General features: G+C 39.7%; 1 long non-coding RNA gene across 1 annotated transcript in view; it reads left to right on the forward strand.

Annotated features, from left to right (window-relative positions):
- Positions 1 to 11,017, forward strand: part of LOC135579364 (uncharacterized) — a 62,031-nt gene extending 51,014 nt beyond the window's left edge. Inside the window, exons 2-3 of the long non-coding RNA XR_010472294.1 lie at positions 2,582 to 2,672; positions 9,750 to 11,017. This is a non-coding gene — a long non-coding RNA (uncharacterized LOC135579364). The remainder of the gene's footprint in view (positions 1 to 2,581; positions 2,673 to 9,749) is intronic.
- The last annotated feature ends 2,718 nt before the right edge of the window (positions 11,018 to 13,735 follow it).

The following is a 13,735-nucleotide window of genomic DNA, read 5'->3' on the forward strand; positions in this document are numbered from 1 at the left end:
AGTGTGGACTCCACTCAGGCAGGAGATGGTAAATGGCCGACCTGCAGCCACTCAGGAGAAAACCAGATGTTTTCCTGAAGAGAGGAACTCCCATCTGCATGGTTTGCCCCATGACACCTGCCCTGAGAAAGGGGAGCAGAAGTCATGATAGAGCAGATTGCTGCTACATGAATTCCTAATTCAGGTCCTCAAGACTGAACACCTGACTACTGGATCCCCCTGACCCAGGTGTCCAGTTTTTCTCTCCAGATACCCAAGTATGGTAAGGATAGGACATGCCTGGGCCATGCCCTGATGTGTAGTTGAAACATGCACTCTGATCAAAGATCCCAAAAGCACTTCTAGGTAGCACAGTGCAGGCTTTAAGTCATGGTGTCTGCTCCAATGGTCTCTTGGCTGTTCTAGCGAACACCAAAAAGAAACACGTAACACAGCTTTTAGCTCCAAGTGCTGTTTTCTCCCCCAGCATTGAGCAGAACTCCTGTACTGCAAGAATCCAGTTTAATAAAGTGTAGAGATATAAAAATGGACTCCCACGAGTCATTATTCCTGAATGGTTTATGGGTGATTTCACTTTTCTGTCCTTATTTTGATATATATCAATTACAGTATCATAAAATAAATTGGAAGTAAAGTGGAAAGCATAAGTTATTCTCTTGCCTACAACCGGGTAAGTCAGGGAACATGAACTGAACAAGCTGCATAGAGGAAGTTAAGGGAAAACTGACAATTCAGAGTGAGCCTAATTCATCACAGGCACATGTGGAATTGTCTGCTATTCTAGCATTTAATTAGGACTCTTGTGTGTAAGAAAACAAATTTTAAAATCTTCTTAAACCAATCCTTCAGGAGACAGGAAGATCAATGTAAAAGCACCTTTAAATGTTTTAACATTTAATTTTCATGTGTAATTCAGTAGACAAAATTAAGCAATTTACACTGAAATTTCCCAACAGTTACACATATTATTTCAAAAAATAATTATGACATTAACTTTCTGGTTTTGACTAAAGTTACAATGTAGTTAGCAACCACCAGACAGCTTTAAAGAAGGATTGATTTGAAAGTGTCCTTGTTTTAACCTATTTGCCTAAATCAAACTGAATACCTTTTCAGCTGCCTTAAAACTCTCAAGCCCCTCTGTGAACCTCTTCACTTGGCTTTCTTTCATCTGCCACATTAGATTCTGTCTTTGTGGATGAAATCCTACTCCCTACACACACCTCCAAGTGCTCTCTTCGGTGAGGACAAGAACCCACCTTTAACCCTGACTGCATGGTCTAATCCTTTCCACAGACCATTTACTACGCAACTTATTGACCCAGCTTGTGCCCCTCTGTATGTGCTGACCATACTCCTCTTTCCAGTTTATTGTTTCTCCAACAGATGCTCTCTTCTTCACATCTGTCCAAAGAAGTGCTAATCTAATAAAACAGAGCAGGATTATGATAATTGCTTTTATTAGAATGATTTATATGGTTACATCTGCTCCTTACATGTCATATTTTTAGACTGTAAAAACCCTAAATCTCTTTGTCCACAAAGCTCCTAAGACCCATGGGTCAGACAGGAGCAATTGGATGCATTTATCATGCTATGAGACGGCTTTGGGCACTGCTGAGCCAGTCATCCATCAAATGTCTCAATTCCTGTGGGCATCAGCCACAACTTTGTGGTCTTGCACAGTGGCACAGTGGATTTACATTGAAGGATCACCTGTAAATTAATGCTTCACATTTTCTAAGGCAGAAACTTGCTGAAGTAATCTTTTGACATGGAAAACAGATCCTGGATCTCACTGAAAACAGTCATTGCATTTTAGGATCTCGTGGAAGTGCCATACCTGCCCAAACCCAAACAGGTTTATTGAACACTGTTAGCACCCCTAACTTCTGATGCAGGAAAAAACAACCAACCAACCAACCACAAACAAACAACAAAACCCCAAACAACAAATAAACCAAACCAAAACAAGAAAACCACATACACAACATTCTTACACTCCAAACAATTGTGTGAGTCAGACAGAAGTCTTCAAGCATCATTCTGACAGGCACTGCCTCTTTATCAACATATGCGAATTTTCCTCAGTACTCTGCTCCAATTTTCTGATGTGCTATGCAAGGTGCATCAACACTCCCTGTTCCCTGCTTACTCTTCACAACATTAACTAATGTCTTTTCAGGTTTTGATCCAAAGAGTTGAGGCTGAGCAGCAACTCCATTTATTGCCAACACCATTCCAGGCAAGGCCAGTTGCATGAGGGCAAATGTTCTCAGCACCATGTCTTGCCCCGAGGCTGATACTTGTTCCTGGAGGCAAAGGACCATATCTCTTTTTCTTGTTATTTTAGCAGGTAGAGAGTCTGCCAGTCTGTCCTGGTATTCAAAGCAATTTGAGTTTGTGTGCTGATAACTTCACAGTTAATTTCAGAAAATTTGTGCTGGTAGATGATTTATGATTTATTTTTGCATGTGATTGAATAACCTAACCCTTCACTTGAAAGAGTTTGTAGATCGTTCATAGAAAATACATTTCCTCTGTCATCAGAAATAACACCTTTTTTCTCCTCCATACTTAGGCTTCAGCTTACAGTGGATGTGTTTCTTGATTACATCTTTTGTTTGTTGATCTCTGTGAGACTTCACAGATGAAACAAGTCTCGCTGTGAGGTGAGTCACTGCTGTCATTTCAATTACTAAACAATTGCTTTTCTAAATAATAAGAGCATTTCTATTTAAAAATAGTTAAAATCTACATCCAAACATCACAATTCTCTGTATTATTTTTGTTCTCCTCATACTTAATGCACAACTAGTAACACTTTTAGTGATTAACATCTTCCACAGCCACAAACTCTTTGCTCACACTGGTTGAGATGCTGCTGTCTTTCTTTGTTAGGGCACTGTAGAATGGTGTAGCAGCATGCAGCACATCACACCTGTCCAGCTTTCCAGAAAAGCTTTGTCCTTTTAAGAGTTTGCATGTACCCCTCTGAAGCTACACCTCATAACCAATATCCCTCAGGAAGCTGCTGCAGGGATTCACAGAAGTTTCTCCCTTCGTGGACACCTTGTCACCCACTTCTTTTCATAGTGTGACCTCCAGAAGTTTTCCATTACCCATGACATTGAAACTGCATCAGGTTAAGCCAAATTTCTGTAACAACCAAATTGGATGTAGTTTAGATTCTGGACAACATTTAAAGGGATGGGTCGGGGCGGAGGGGCCAGGGGCAGGAACACCAACCTTATCTAACAGTTTTTATTTGCTATTCAGAGTGTCTTTTTAAGGATTCTTTAATACCGTCAATCAGTTAGTTCTACTGGCGAGTACCATGCAAACATACATGCAGTACAAACTGTGAAAACAGCTAGTCCAGGTGACAGCTACTTCCCATTTTTGACAATTACCCAGCCTGGCAAATTCTGTAAAGGTCAAGGAGGCAGATCATGTTTAAGATTATGTTGTTTCTGTGTGTGCACAGATTTTCCTCTTTGGTCCCAATAGACTTCCTACAACTCTCAATTTTAAAACATTTCTGTTAATGAATCATACACTAAAATCCCCCTATCAATCTTACAGCTATGAAGCAGCAAACCCAGTCCAGCACAGTGAATCATAAAATTTAGCATCTGATGAGAGAACTCACAAAAAGAGAGATCTAAAATTCAGAATCACGGTTACAGAAGTAACATTTCTCCCTCCCACTTCTCTAACTGCACCAACTGCGAAATGATTTGAGGGTCAAGCCGTAGCTAGTCAAAGCTGTGTATGCTCAGTGTAGCGTGCAAACCACCACCTTTTTTTTTACAGAACCCATTTAATGTGGAAAAAAATGAAAAAAGTCAGTAAGACCAGAGAAAGAACAACTAACTCTAAAGAAGTTCAGTGCATAATAGTGCTATAATAAAGATGATAACATTTGCCTCGACAGAAGCAATGCCTTTCTGGATCAGTTAATTATTCCCCTTATCTGCTATTTCAAACCTCTTGTTAATTTGCCTTCAAATTTTACCATTTATTTTCAGAACTAGAAATGAACTTCAGACTAGTTGTTGCAGCCAGTAAATAAAAAATATTTGCCAATAGAAGTCTGAAAAACACGAAGGCCACCTTTATTCTGGAGGTTTACAAAGGAACCACTTTTGCTAATTTATTTTTACTGTGTTGTTAGCTAAGATAGTTTCACTGGAATTTTTCACTTCTGTGAACCCTGTGCCCTCTATTCTTTTGTGCTTCATGGGGTCTGAGTGGATGTGAAGAAAGTGCACAGCCCCTGGGTGAGCGCTTACGCACTCTAGTAGTACTTACGAGAGAAGCAATGAACTATGTCCAGCAGCTTCCCTAGAGTCTGTTACAGAAGTCATCGATTTCTTTACACCAGTAGTGAGTGGTGTTTTGGGTAGAGAAATAAATTCTTCAGCTTCATGACCTAGGAGTGAAACATGCTTTATGGAGAGCTTTGCCCATGCTTGAGATTTATCCTAAATTTTAATTCCACTCCTCATTTTCTGGAACTTCAGTAATTGCAAACAAAATTCTGTTCCCCGCCTGATCTGATGTGAATTATTCATAATTGGCTGGAGAGCTCCAGACAGGAGCTTGGGCATTTTTGCACCTCTGTCTCTGCCAAGAGCTGAGGAGAAGGGCTCCTGCTCTGACATTTCCTGGCAGTGGATGACAACCATCTCCCTGCTCCACCACCAGTTTGATATCTGCTGGAATGACCAAGCTCTATCCTCCCCCAGTCTGTTGGCTTGCCACCTCACACATGTCCTTGTTTTGTGTCATTTGGGATATTTTTATTCCGTTATCAATGAGTTTTACATATTAATTTTCTACCATATAATACTACTATCAAAAAAAGTTCCATGCTTTCTTGTTGCTCTTCTTTCTCTGTTCAAAAGTAAATATTTGTTTTCTGCCCCCTCTTTCATTTGTACTTTTATAGGAAAAAAAAAAAATCTGTGGTCAAAACACAAGCAGTGGATAAGTTATTTATAAGCAAAGTGCAACTACTGCCTAGGAAGCACACTTAAAATTCTTATTTTTGACCAAGATGGGTCTTCATCAAACAATCTGAAATACTGACTCGAAAGCAGGAGTTTCATGTCCTAAACACTCATTTTCTTAAAAGTGTGACATTTCAACACGCCTGTGGTCCAAAGAGAAGGTGTTCCGGGGAAGTCCTATCCAACCCCCAAGATCCTCTGTTTCACTGTGATTGGCACTGTCATTCAATCATCATACTGTGTCTTAGTAAAGGGAAAACACTGAACTCCACAAGAAATACAATAAAAGTCACTATGAAGAAATAATTTTTTTTATAGCAAAAGTGTGAAGATGTCTGGATTCATCAGAGGCTACTGCTCACATACAGTATACACCTGCACTGGAAATTGTTAATTGCCATCCTATCACCCATATATCCTCTTCTGCACTATTCCATATAGAAATTTTTCAAGGAGCAGGCTTTGATTTGAACTAACCACTGACATTTATGTAATATGTATGTATTATCTGTCATTTCCATTTGCAAGCCCAAAATGAAGAGTGAAAATAAATTCCTAAGTCTCCAGCATAAAGTTCTTACACAAACCTCCATGGATGCTGAAGTTCTGCTCCTTACAAAGAATATTTCAAAGAATACAGGAGATGTTTTACTTTATCAAAATTAGGCAGCAATAAGAAAAAAGTAAAATTATACAATTCACTAAACTTTTTTTTTTTCTAATGATCCTGATTCTTTTGTACTGTCACTAGCTTCACCTACCTTTGAGAGTCTGTGGATGCCATAGTACTTCATAGTACTTCATAGGTACTGATAATTTCTTTCAGAATTACACAGTAATCACAGTATCATTTTATTGCCTCAAAGACTTTTATCTGAATAATACTAATTCTTGCATAATGATTTTTTTATTGATGAAGTGTTTATGTAAGTAAGAATCAACACCATGTATTAGTAAGTAATTAGACTACTCAACTGCTAATTATAATACAGTATTGACTAAACTAACTCCTTGAGTTTTTCACTAAGAGTTCATATCTAGAATCTTTACCCTTTACATTATTTTCAATATTTTTTAAAAATTTACTAAACGACATACATGTATACGTATGTATGTATTTCTACCAGTAACAGTCAAGTGATCAGAATTGACACAGTTAAAAGGCAATCTTCAGTGATGGCACATACAAAGGAAACAAACACCATAAAAGCAGTCACTGGAAAAAATTTATGGCAATCGAAGGACAGATCAAACACGGACCAAATTAAGCCTCTTGGAATGATCAGTCCAGACAAACCTGTGACGTCAGCTATCCCCAATATGGTCTTGGGAGAAGTCAGACAAGCCAGAACAAAAGGTGTTACATTCCTGACAGCGGGAGAGGGATGTTAACAATATGTCACTCCCTCCACAGGAGTCACTGGATATGGATCTCTGTGGTTCATGCAGAGGCACCAGCAGCATCCACACGTCAACACGGACTTGGCAGGCACTTTCTGAACAACAGTCTGCAGGAGAAAAGCATGCAAACAGGGAAACAAGAACCGAGGAGGGCAGAAAAGAGGGTTTCAAGACTTTTTGTCCTAGAACAAAATCTACTTATTTGAAACATTTCATAAATACCTACACCAACTGCCTCAAGAAAAAAATAAGCAAGACAGCAACTGTCTGAACACTGGTCTTTCTAGAAGCAGCTTAATTACAGCAACTTTTTATTAATGTCATAAAAACACTGAGAGAATCAATAATTACTAGATTCTTTCCTATTTTACATAAAGATTAAGCTCTCTAACATGAACCTTACCCAGAACCTGTTAATCAAATCAACCTTTTCAGTTAAAGAAAATGTGAAGTCAGGTGTGAGAAGAGGAAAACAAAATGCTTACTGTACCCTTGTGTTTTCCCTGGTGGAGAAGCTCTTTACAGACTACAGCAGCAGGCAATTTCTGGCTGAGGACTTTTACTGACAGCCAGTATGTTTATCAATTCCTGGAAGCCCCCATGTGGAGACCAGCAAAAGACCTCATAGTAGAGTCCTCAATACAAAGCCTGGGGATCCATCTGGATGCTCAAAAATCTAGTGCAGATTTTTTGAAAGGATTTGTCAGGAGCCTTGGCTGCATCCGGTGCTGTGGGACTGTGCTCTGCCACGGCGGTACTGCCTCCCACTCCTGCCCAGGACTGGCCCTGCCTGCCCTTGCCGGCCCCTGCCTGCCCTGCCTGCTCAGGCCTGGCCATGTCTACCCTTGCCTTCCCTTGCCTGCCCCTGCCTGCTCAGGCCTGTCCCTGCCTGTCCCTGCCTGCCCCTGCCTGTCCCTGCCTGGCTTGCCATGTGGCTGCCTCCCAGCTCACCATCCCTTGGGGAGCAGCCCAGCTCTTGCTGATCCCCAACAGAATTGTGTATGAGATTATTTTAAAACTTTTCTCTAAACGTCAAAGCACTTTCCTCAGCTGAACATGTTACATGGCAACGCATGATTTCTTGGCCCTTGGTTCAAGGCCAGGCGCTATATTTTATGGTTAGTGTGGGAAAAGGAGCAAGAACCTTTTCCTGCTGTTTTCCTGCTCCGCTTTGCTCTGTAAGTAGAGCAATTACTGCCATGCACCAGAGGAGACTTTCTAGCCACAGGAAGTCCCACAGGAGAAATTTTGAGGAATAAAATCCCTCTAGAATAATCTGTTAGCAGGTTACTTGCTGCTCACTGCACTGTATGGCAGATAACTGATCCATTGTGAAAGAGCCCTACAACACTGAACGCCAGATGTGACAACTAGAAGATCATAGCAACTTCTGTGAGATTCACATGCTATCAGATAACTGACCCTCAGGAATCTCACCTGTTCCCGTATCTCCTCTCTGAAGGAGGTCCAAATATAGGAGGAGAAAAATAAAGCATAGTGCTAGCAAGCAGAAAAAGTCCTGAAGGTGTTGCCAGGAAATCCATGAAATGCTTAAGACATGTTAGGCTTCTGACAGTGGCTGTCTACATCCAGATGAAATAGAGATATGACTGCTGGAGTATCAGGATTGTGTTATTTACAAAATGTTTTCTGGGATGTTCCAGCCCTTGCTCAATATTGATTCACTGCCTATTTCCTGGCCAAAGAGCAGTGCTTAGAGCAATACTGATGTGCTTTTCTGAGCGCTTCTTACCACGGGACCATGACAACTCTTAATTAGGAGGTTTTCAGTGGGTTTTGCCTAAAGCCACTGTCTGAATATCTCAGCACTGCTCTCTTCAATGATTAGAGCTATTCTGAGTTTTTTCATTTGTATATAGACACATTCACAAATATAAATATATCATCCAAATTAGTGGTGTTCGTAGCTTTGGCATAGCTTGCAAAGCCTTGGAATAATATCAGATAGATATAATTTGTCACTCAACTTTTCAACCCATACTTGCATTTGTGTCCCTAACCTATCTGCCTAGGACACCACTAAGAATTTAAAACTGCTCAGCAAAGTTTTAGCTCCTATCCCCTCAAAAAGTAAAACAAAACAAAAACAAAAAAACAACCAACCAAACAAAAACACCCACCAAAAAACAACAGTCTTGCAGAATCCTGTTTTCTCCTTCCTCTCCAGCTGTGCAATTCACACACACACATGGATTCGCCTTCCCTCAAGACCTCCTGGCATGGAGGTTGGATACAGTCCAGAAGCAATGGGACAAGGAAGAGCTAGTGACCAAAGTGCAATTTTTCTCCAAGTTTTCCATGCCCCACAACTCCATGCTGAGACTGTGTGTCCTGTTATTTAGTAAAGGACTGCACTAGAGGCAGCGGAATATCAGCAAGAGGAGAGAAAGGTAGAGGAGGGCAATGGTGCAACTAGAACTGATGCTATGAAGAGTCTTAGCTCGTACCTTCCCTTTCGAGCTCCAGACACAACCTCAAAACCCCTGAGGCAGCAGGAAATAAGGAAGTCCAGCAGTAATTTGCAGGAGAAATACAATTAGTGCATTAAGGTTATTTCACTAAGTAATCCCTTTTGCTCCATCACGGTAGTGCCTTTCCTGACCTCTGCTGACAAGGACTGTGAACTCCACAGGAGACGGGCTGAAAACCCGCACTGAGAGTTACTCAATGGCTGTTTTTCTGCACAGAAGCTCTGCTGGAGTACTCTGCCTTTGGAGTAAAGGGGGTGCACAGCTACCACCCTTTTAACCTTTCAGAGAGGCTGTGGAGAACAAAGGGCTGCCCATAGGACGTCTGAGCACTTTTCTGGGGACATTTGCTGCTGTCGTTTTCTGGTTTTGTTTTGTTTTTCCCAAAATAAATTGTGTATTCTTTTTTTTTTTTAACTTTGAGCTGGTAGCATGATCACAGTTTACCTAACTTCGCCATCTAGTGCCCGAGTCCACAGCACTTGCTAACAGCAACAGAAGCCCAGGAAGACCCTAAGACATTTAAAAGAGTATTACATAAAATCTGTGTTGTTTTACACTGAAGATAAGCTTGTTCTTGGGTTCCTTGGCATAACTCCAGAGTTACTCCACTGGCTTTGTTGGACTACTTGTTCTAGAGGCAGTATTGATTTTGGAGAATTAAAATAATTGAATGTCATGTCTAGTGCAAAGCAAGTTTCAAACTTCATATGAGAATTCAAAATGTTTTAAGGGAATGTTTTAAGAAGTGTCATTCTTGCAAATGGCTTGATGATAATGGCTTTCTTCACAATACAGGTACCAAATATATTATTATTTTTGTGTTCATAATCCTTCTTCACAGAAACACTGGAAGAATCATAGAAGAAACTGTCTGAAGAACCACATTTGAAGATGCTGTCATTGTAAATACCACTTCAGCTGTCCTGTATCGGATGCTACATACTCCTTCTTTGACTGGCATCTGAATCTGAGTTTTCTCCAGCAGCACTGCACGTTCTCCAAGTGGCTTTTTCAATGATCAGTTTAGCTTACAAGAACTTTCAAAGTAAAATCTATTAAATCAGCTACAGGAGAAGTGATTTATCATAGCTACCTGCCATCTCTTCCTCTGCTGGAACAGTTAAATAGATGCACTTTAGAGGAAAAAAACAGATTACAAATCCCAGCAGAAAGAACATGAAAGCAGGAGACAAGCTGTCCTCAGACACGGGGTCCAACTCTGATTGACAAATACTTAGTGTTCTTTGTATTTACTTACATTTTCTATTTATATTTATTTAAACCTTAGTATTTTTAAGTTGTATGTTTATTTAACCTTATTGTTTAGTATATTTATTTATTTAGTATAAGGCACAAAACCTTAGTATTTCTGAGCTGCAATGAAAACTATTCCACTTCGTTAAATATTTTCCATCACAACTAAACTAAAACATGTCAGTGACCATGCAGTCCCTTCCTGCAACCAAACACCAAAGAATTTGTCCCACCATCCATCCATCCATCCATCCATCCATCCATCCATGCATCCATCCATCCATCCCTCCAAAAGTGAGTTAACCCTTTCACTGGTTTCATGTTATGAATCTGTTACCTGGAAGGGCTCAGATACACTAAACAACAGTTAACAATAAGACCTTAAGGGTGAAGAACATAAAGACATTGCTCACAAAATCGTTTGAGTTAAGACTGGAAACAGTGACTGCATGAATTCACCCATTCTTACCCTGCTGTAAATTTGAGATTCAGAAGAGGATGATGGAGAGCAAGAGAGGGTCAGGAGCAGGCTGCACACCTTGCATGGAAACATACTTGAGCAGTTACCAGGGAACCACTGGAGCACTACTGATCCACGTTTTAGCTTGGTTTATGGTTACCGCTCACGTAAGCCATGAGATAAGTGGAACTAGTGTGAAATAAATGAAAATTATTTGCAACTAATGAGAGGCAAACAAAGTGGCTTCGGCTTTGCCTGTACCTCAGACTAGGACTCTAAAGCCCTTTGCTTTCCTACAAAACATAGTATTAAAAGGCTGTCTGTAAGACAAGAAATTTGTAAGAGTTAACTACCATGGACCCAAAAAATGCTTGAAATAAAATCCTCTCACCAAAGATGGAGATGATGTGTCATTGGAATTGTTGATTAATTACTTGTTTCAATCAAATATTTAAGCCATTCTTGTCTAAACTACATGAAGACAGAAAAAGAAATATTTTTAAAGCTCTGTGTGTTTCTTGGCAACAGATTATTTAGATTGGCAAAGTGAAATGCATTTCCATAGGACCTCTGTTGGAGCTCAGCAGGAAGGTAATACACACAAAAGTCATTTGCCTTGGCAGTATGAACTAAATGGTTGCAGAGAGATGAATGATAGTATTACATCTATTTTTATATTTATACAGTATTTATATTATTTATACAGTACCTTTTAAAAATAATAGCGCTTTAAGATTTTCCACAACAGAATCCTAAGCACTTACAGGATCTGTGGAAACACAGCCCAATGCTGTACCAAACTGTTTAATGGAGACTTACACCTGAGAGGAGCCAGCCTTCCCACAAGCTGCAAAATACTCTGCTTTTTAATTCCATTAAATGCGAGGAGGCTACAGGCAACAAATGTGTGTTTCCTCTGTATTTCCTTCTCCCAGCTCTTGACTGAATAAATTGTAAATATTCTTCCAAATGCTACAAATACTAGAGTGCACTGCACTTACCATGGTAATGATATGGGTATGATATGGGTACGCTATGGCAATGAACACGACATGTAATTATGGCTGAAAACACTGTGTGATCACAGACACAGCTATACACACCACCAAAGCAGCAAATCTTTGAAAATGGATCATTAATTTATTAATATATACTCCAAATTAGTAACTCTAAGGTATCTGAATGTAAATGTTGGTGGTGTGATAAGGTTTAATGATCTCCCACGTTTATCAGCAGCACGTTCCAAGAGCACGGGACTTTCAAAGAAATCAAACCTTTCATTACAGCAGAGGATTCAGCACTAGAGGCTCCTTAGGTCTCCTCCAAGTATGTACCTTAACAAATAGACATCACCCATTAAGAGGACAGACAACAGCCACAACTATCTGCCATCTCAGTCTTTCAGATTGTATAAGGAATGACTGGAGATGTTCAGGAGAGCAACCTCTGTGCAGCAGTTGTTGAGAGCTGCACCAGTGAGAGGTGTAACAGAGGTGAGTAGATAAGAAAAAATGACACTAGAGATTAAAAAACAGAACAACAACAACAAAAATTAAAAATAATACCTCTTCTCTGAGTTTAGGAATTTGCTTATTAGTTCAGCTAGACAATTCTAGCAATGAAAAGCCAAAAACCATAAGCAGCTTCTCTGGTCACTGAAATTCCAGGGTCAGGTCTGTTGCTGAGGTGAATTTGCCTCATCTGGGTCAATCAAGGGAAGAACTGTCTCCTTGCACACAGCAGGTCTCTTCCACTTAATAACATCTCTGCTGCCAAAGCATTTTGTAATCTTTAACGAATCGGCAAATTTTACAGAGGGGATGTCAGAAGCCACTGAATTCCAGCAAACCCTCCTGTGACATTTTAACCACAGGCACACAGTGCCAGAGAGCAGCCCAAGGAGAGGGGTGGAAGTGGGGACCATGGCGTGACACACAGAACTGCGGCTCTTCAGCAGAGCTGTGGCACGGGAGGTTGATTTTGAGCCTCTGGGACAAATTTGAAATGGACATAAATGTATTTGGGCGTCAATCCTAATGTTTCCCTCAACCTGAAAATAAATATTTCACACCATCCTTTATACTTCAGGTTTCAGTATTTCTTCCCTCATTTGGCTTTATAGATTTGAATAAAGTAGGCAAATTTGGTCTCCAAACATTCTTTTTAATTGAAATTTTTGATAGATAAAACATCTAAAGAAATATTTTGATGAACGAAGCATTTTTGCCTTATTGCATATTAGTTTGAAGGAACCCAAAATTGCATTGAGATAAACTTTACATCTAAAACTTTTTCACCAAGCTTGTGAAAATTAGTCTAACTTGTGCACTAATGCTGATTTTCTGTAAACACATAATTCAATTTTTTTTTAATTATTTATTTTTATTTTTTTCTGCTATGTCAAAGGAGATAGTGACGCTTCCTCCTCCGGAGAAATCAAAATCTAGTTTGTGTATTATTTAAATGAATAACACATTACATAACTAGTTGGAATTGTATTATGCTGCAGTTTGGGAAGAAAGCAGGAAACTCTGAAGCCTCAGAGGAAATGTGGATAGTGAAATGTAATTAGTTGTATTAGTTTCTAGCCAACAGATTAGATTTTATATCTATACACTTATTAAAAGTTTTACTATGTGATGGCAACTGGCAAAGACTTTCTAATTGTATCCAAAAGGTAGCAATAAAGATATTTGGCTGTGGCACGATGTTTTATACAGGGAACTGCATTTTCTGAAACACTGAGGAGACTTCGTGATGGGTCAGGTCGCAGCAGACAAAGCATCTTTTGAAAATCCAGATTCCATTCTTGAGCCACTCAGTTCTCCACCTATAGCCTGACTGATTTATGATATCTGATGTGGATGTGTGACAAAGTCATGGCAATAAAAGGAGAGCCCTGTCCTAAACATAAATAAATAAATAGATAGATAGATAAATACACAAATAAATAGGCACAACACTCTACAGCAGGCATCATTCTACAATGTTTGAATGTTTGAATCAAATATTTATCATTAGCACCATTCACTGCTTATCCAACAACTTCATTCCTAGTGTAACCAACCACTGGAGAAAGACACCTTGCAGATTGTTCGTGGACAGGTTTCTGA

This window comes from Columba livia, chromosome 4, assembly GCF_036013475.1.
Source record: "Columba livia isolate bColLiv1 breed racing homer chromosome 4, bColLiv1.pat.W.v2, whole genome shotgun sequence".
NCBI classification, from domain to species: domain Eukaryota; kingdom Metazoa; phylum Chordata; class Aves; order Columbiformes; family Columbidae; genus Columba; species Columba livia.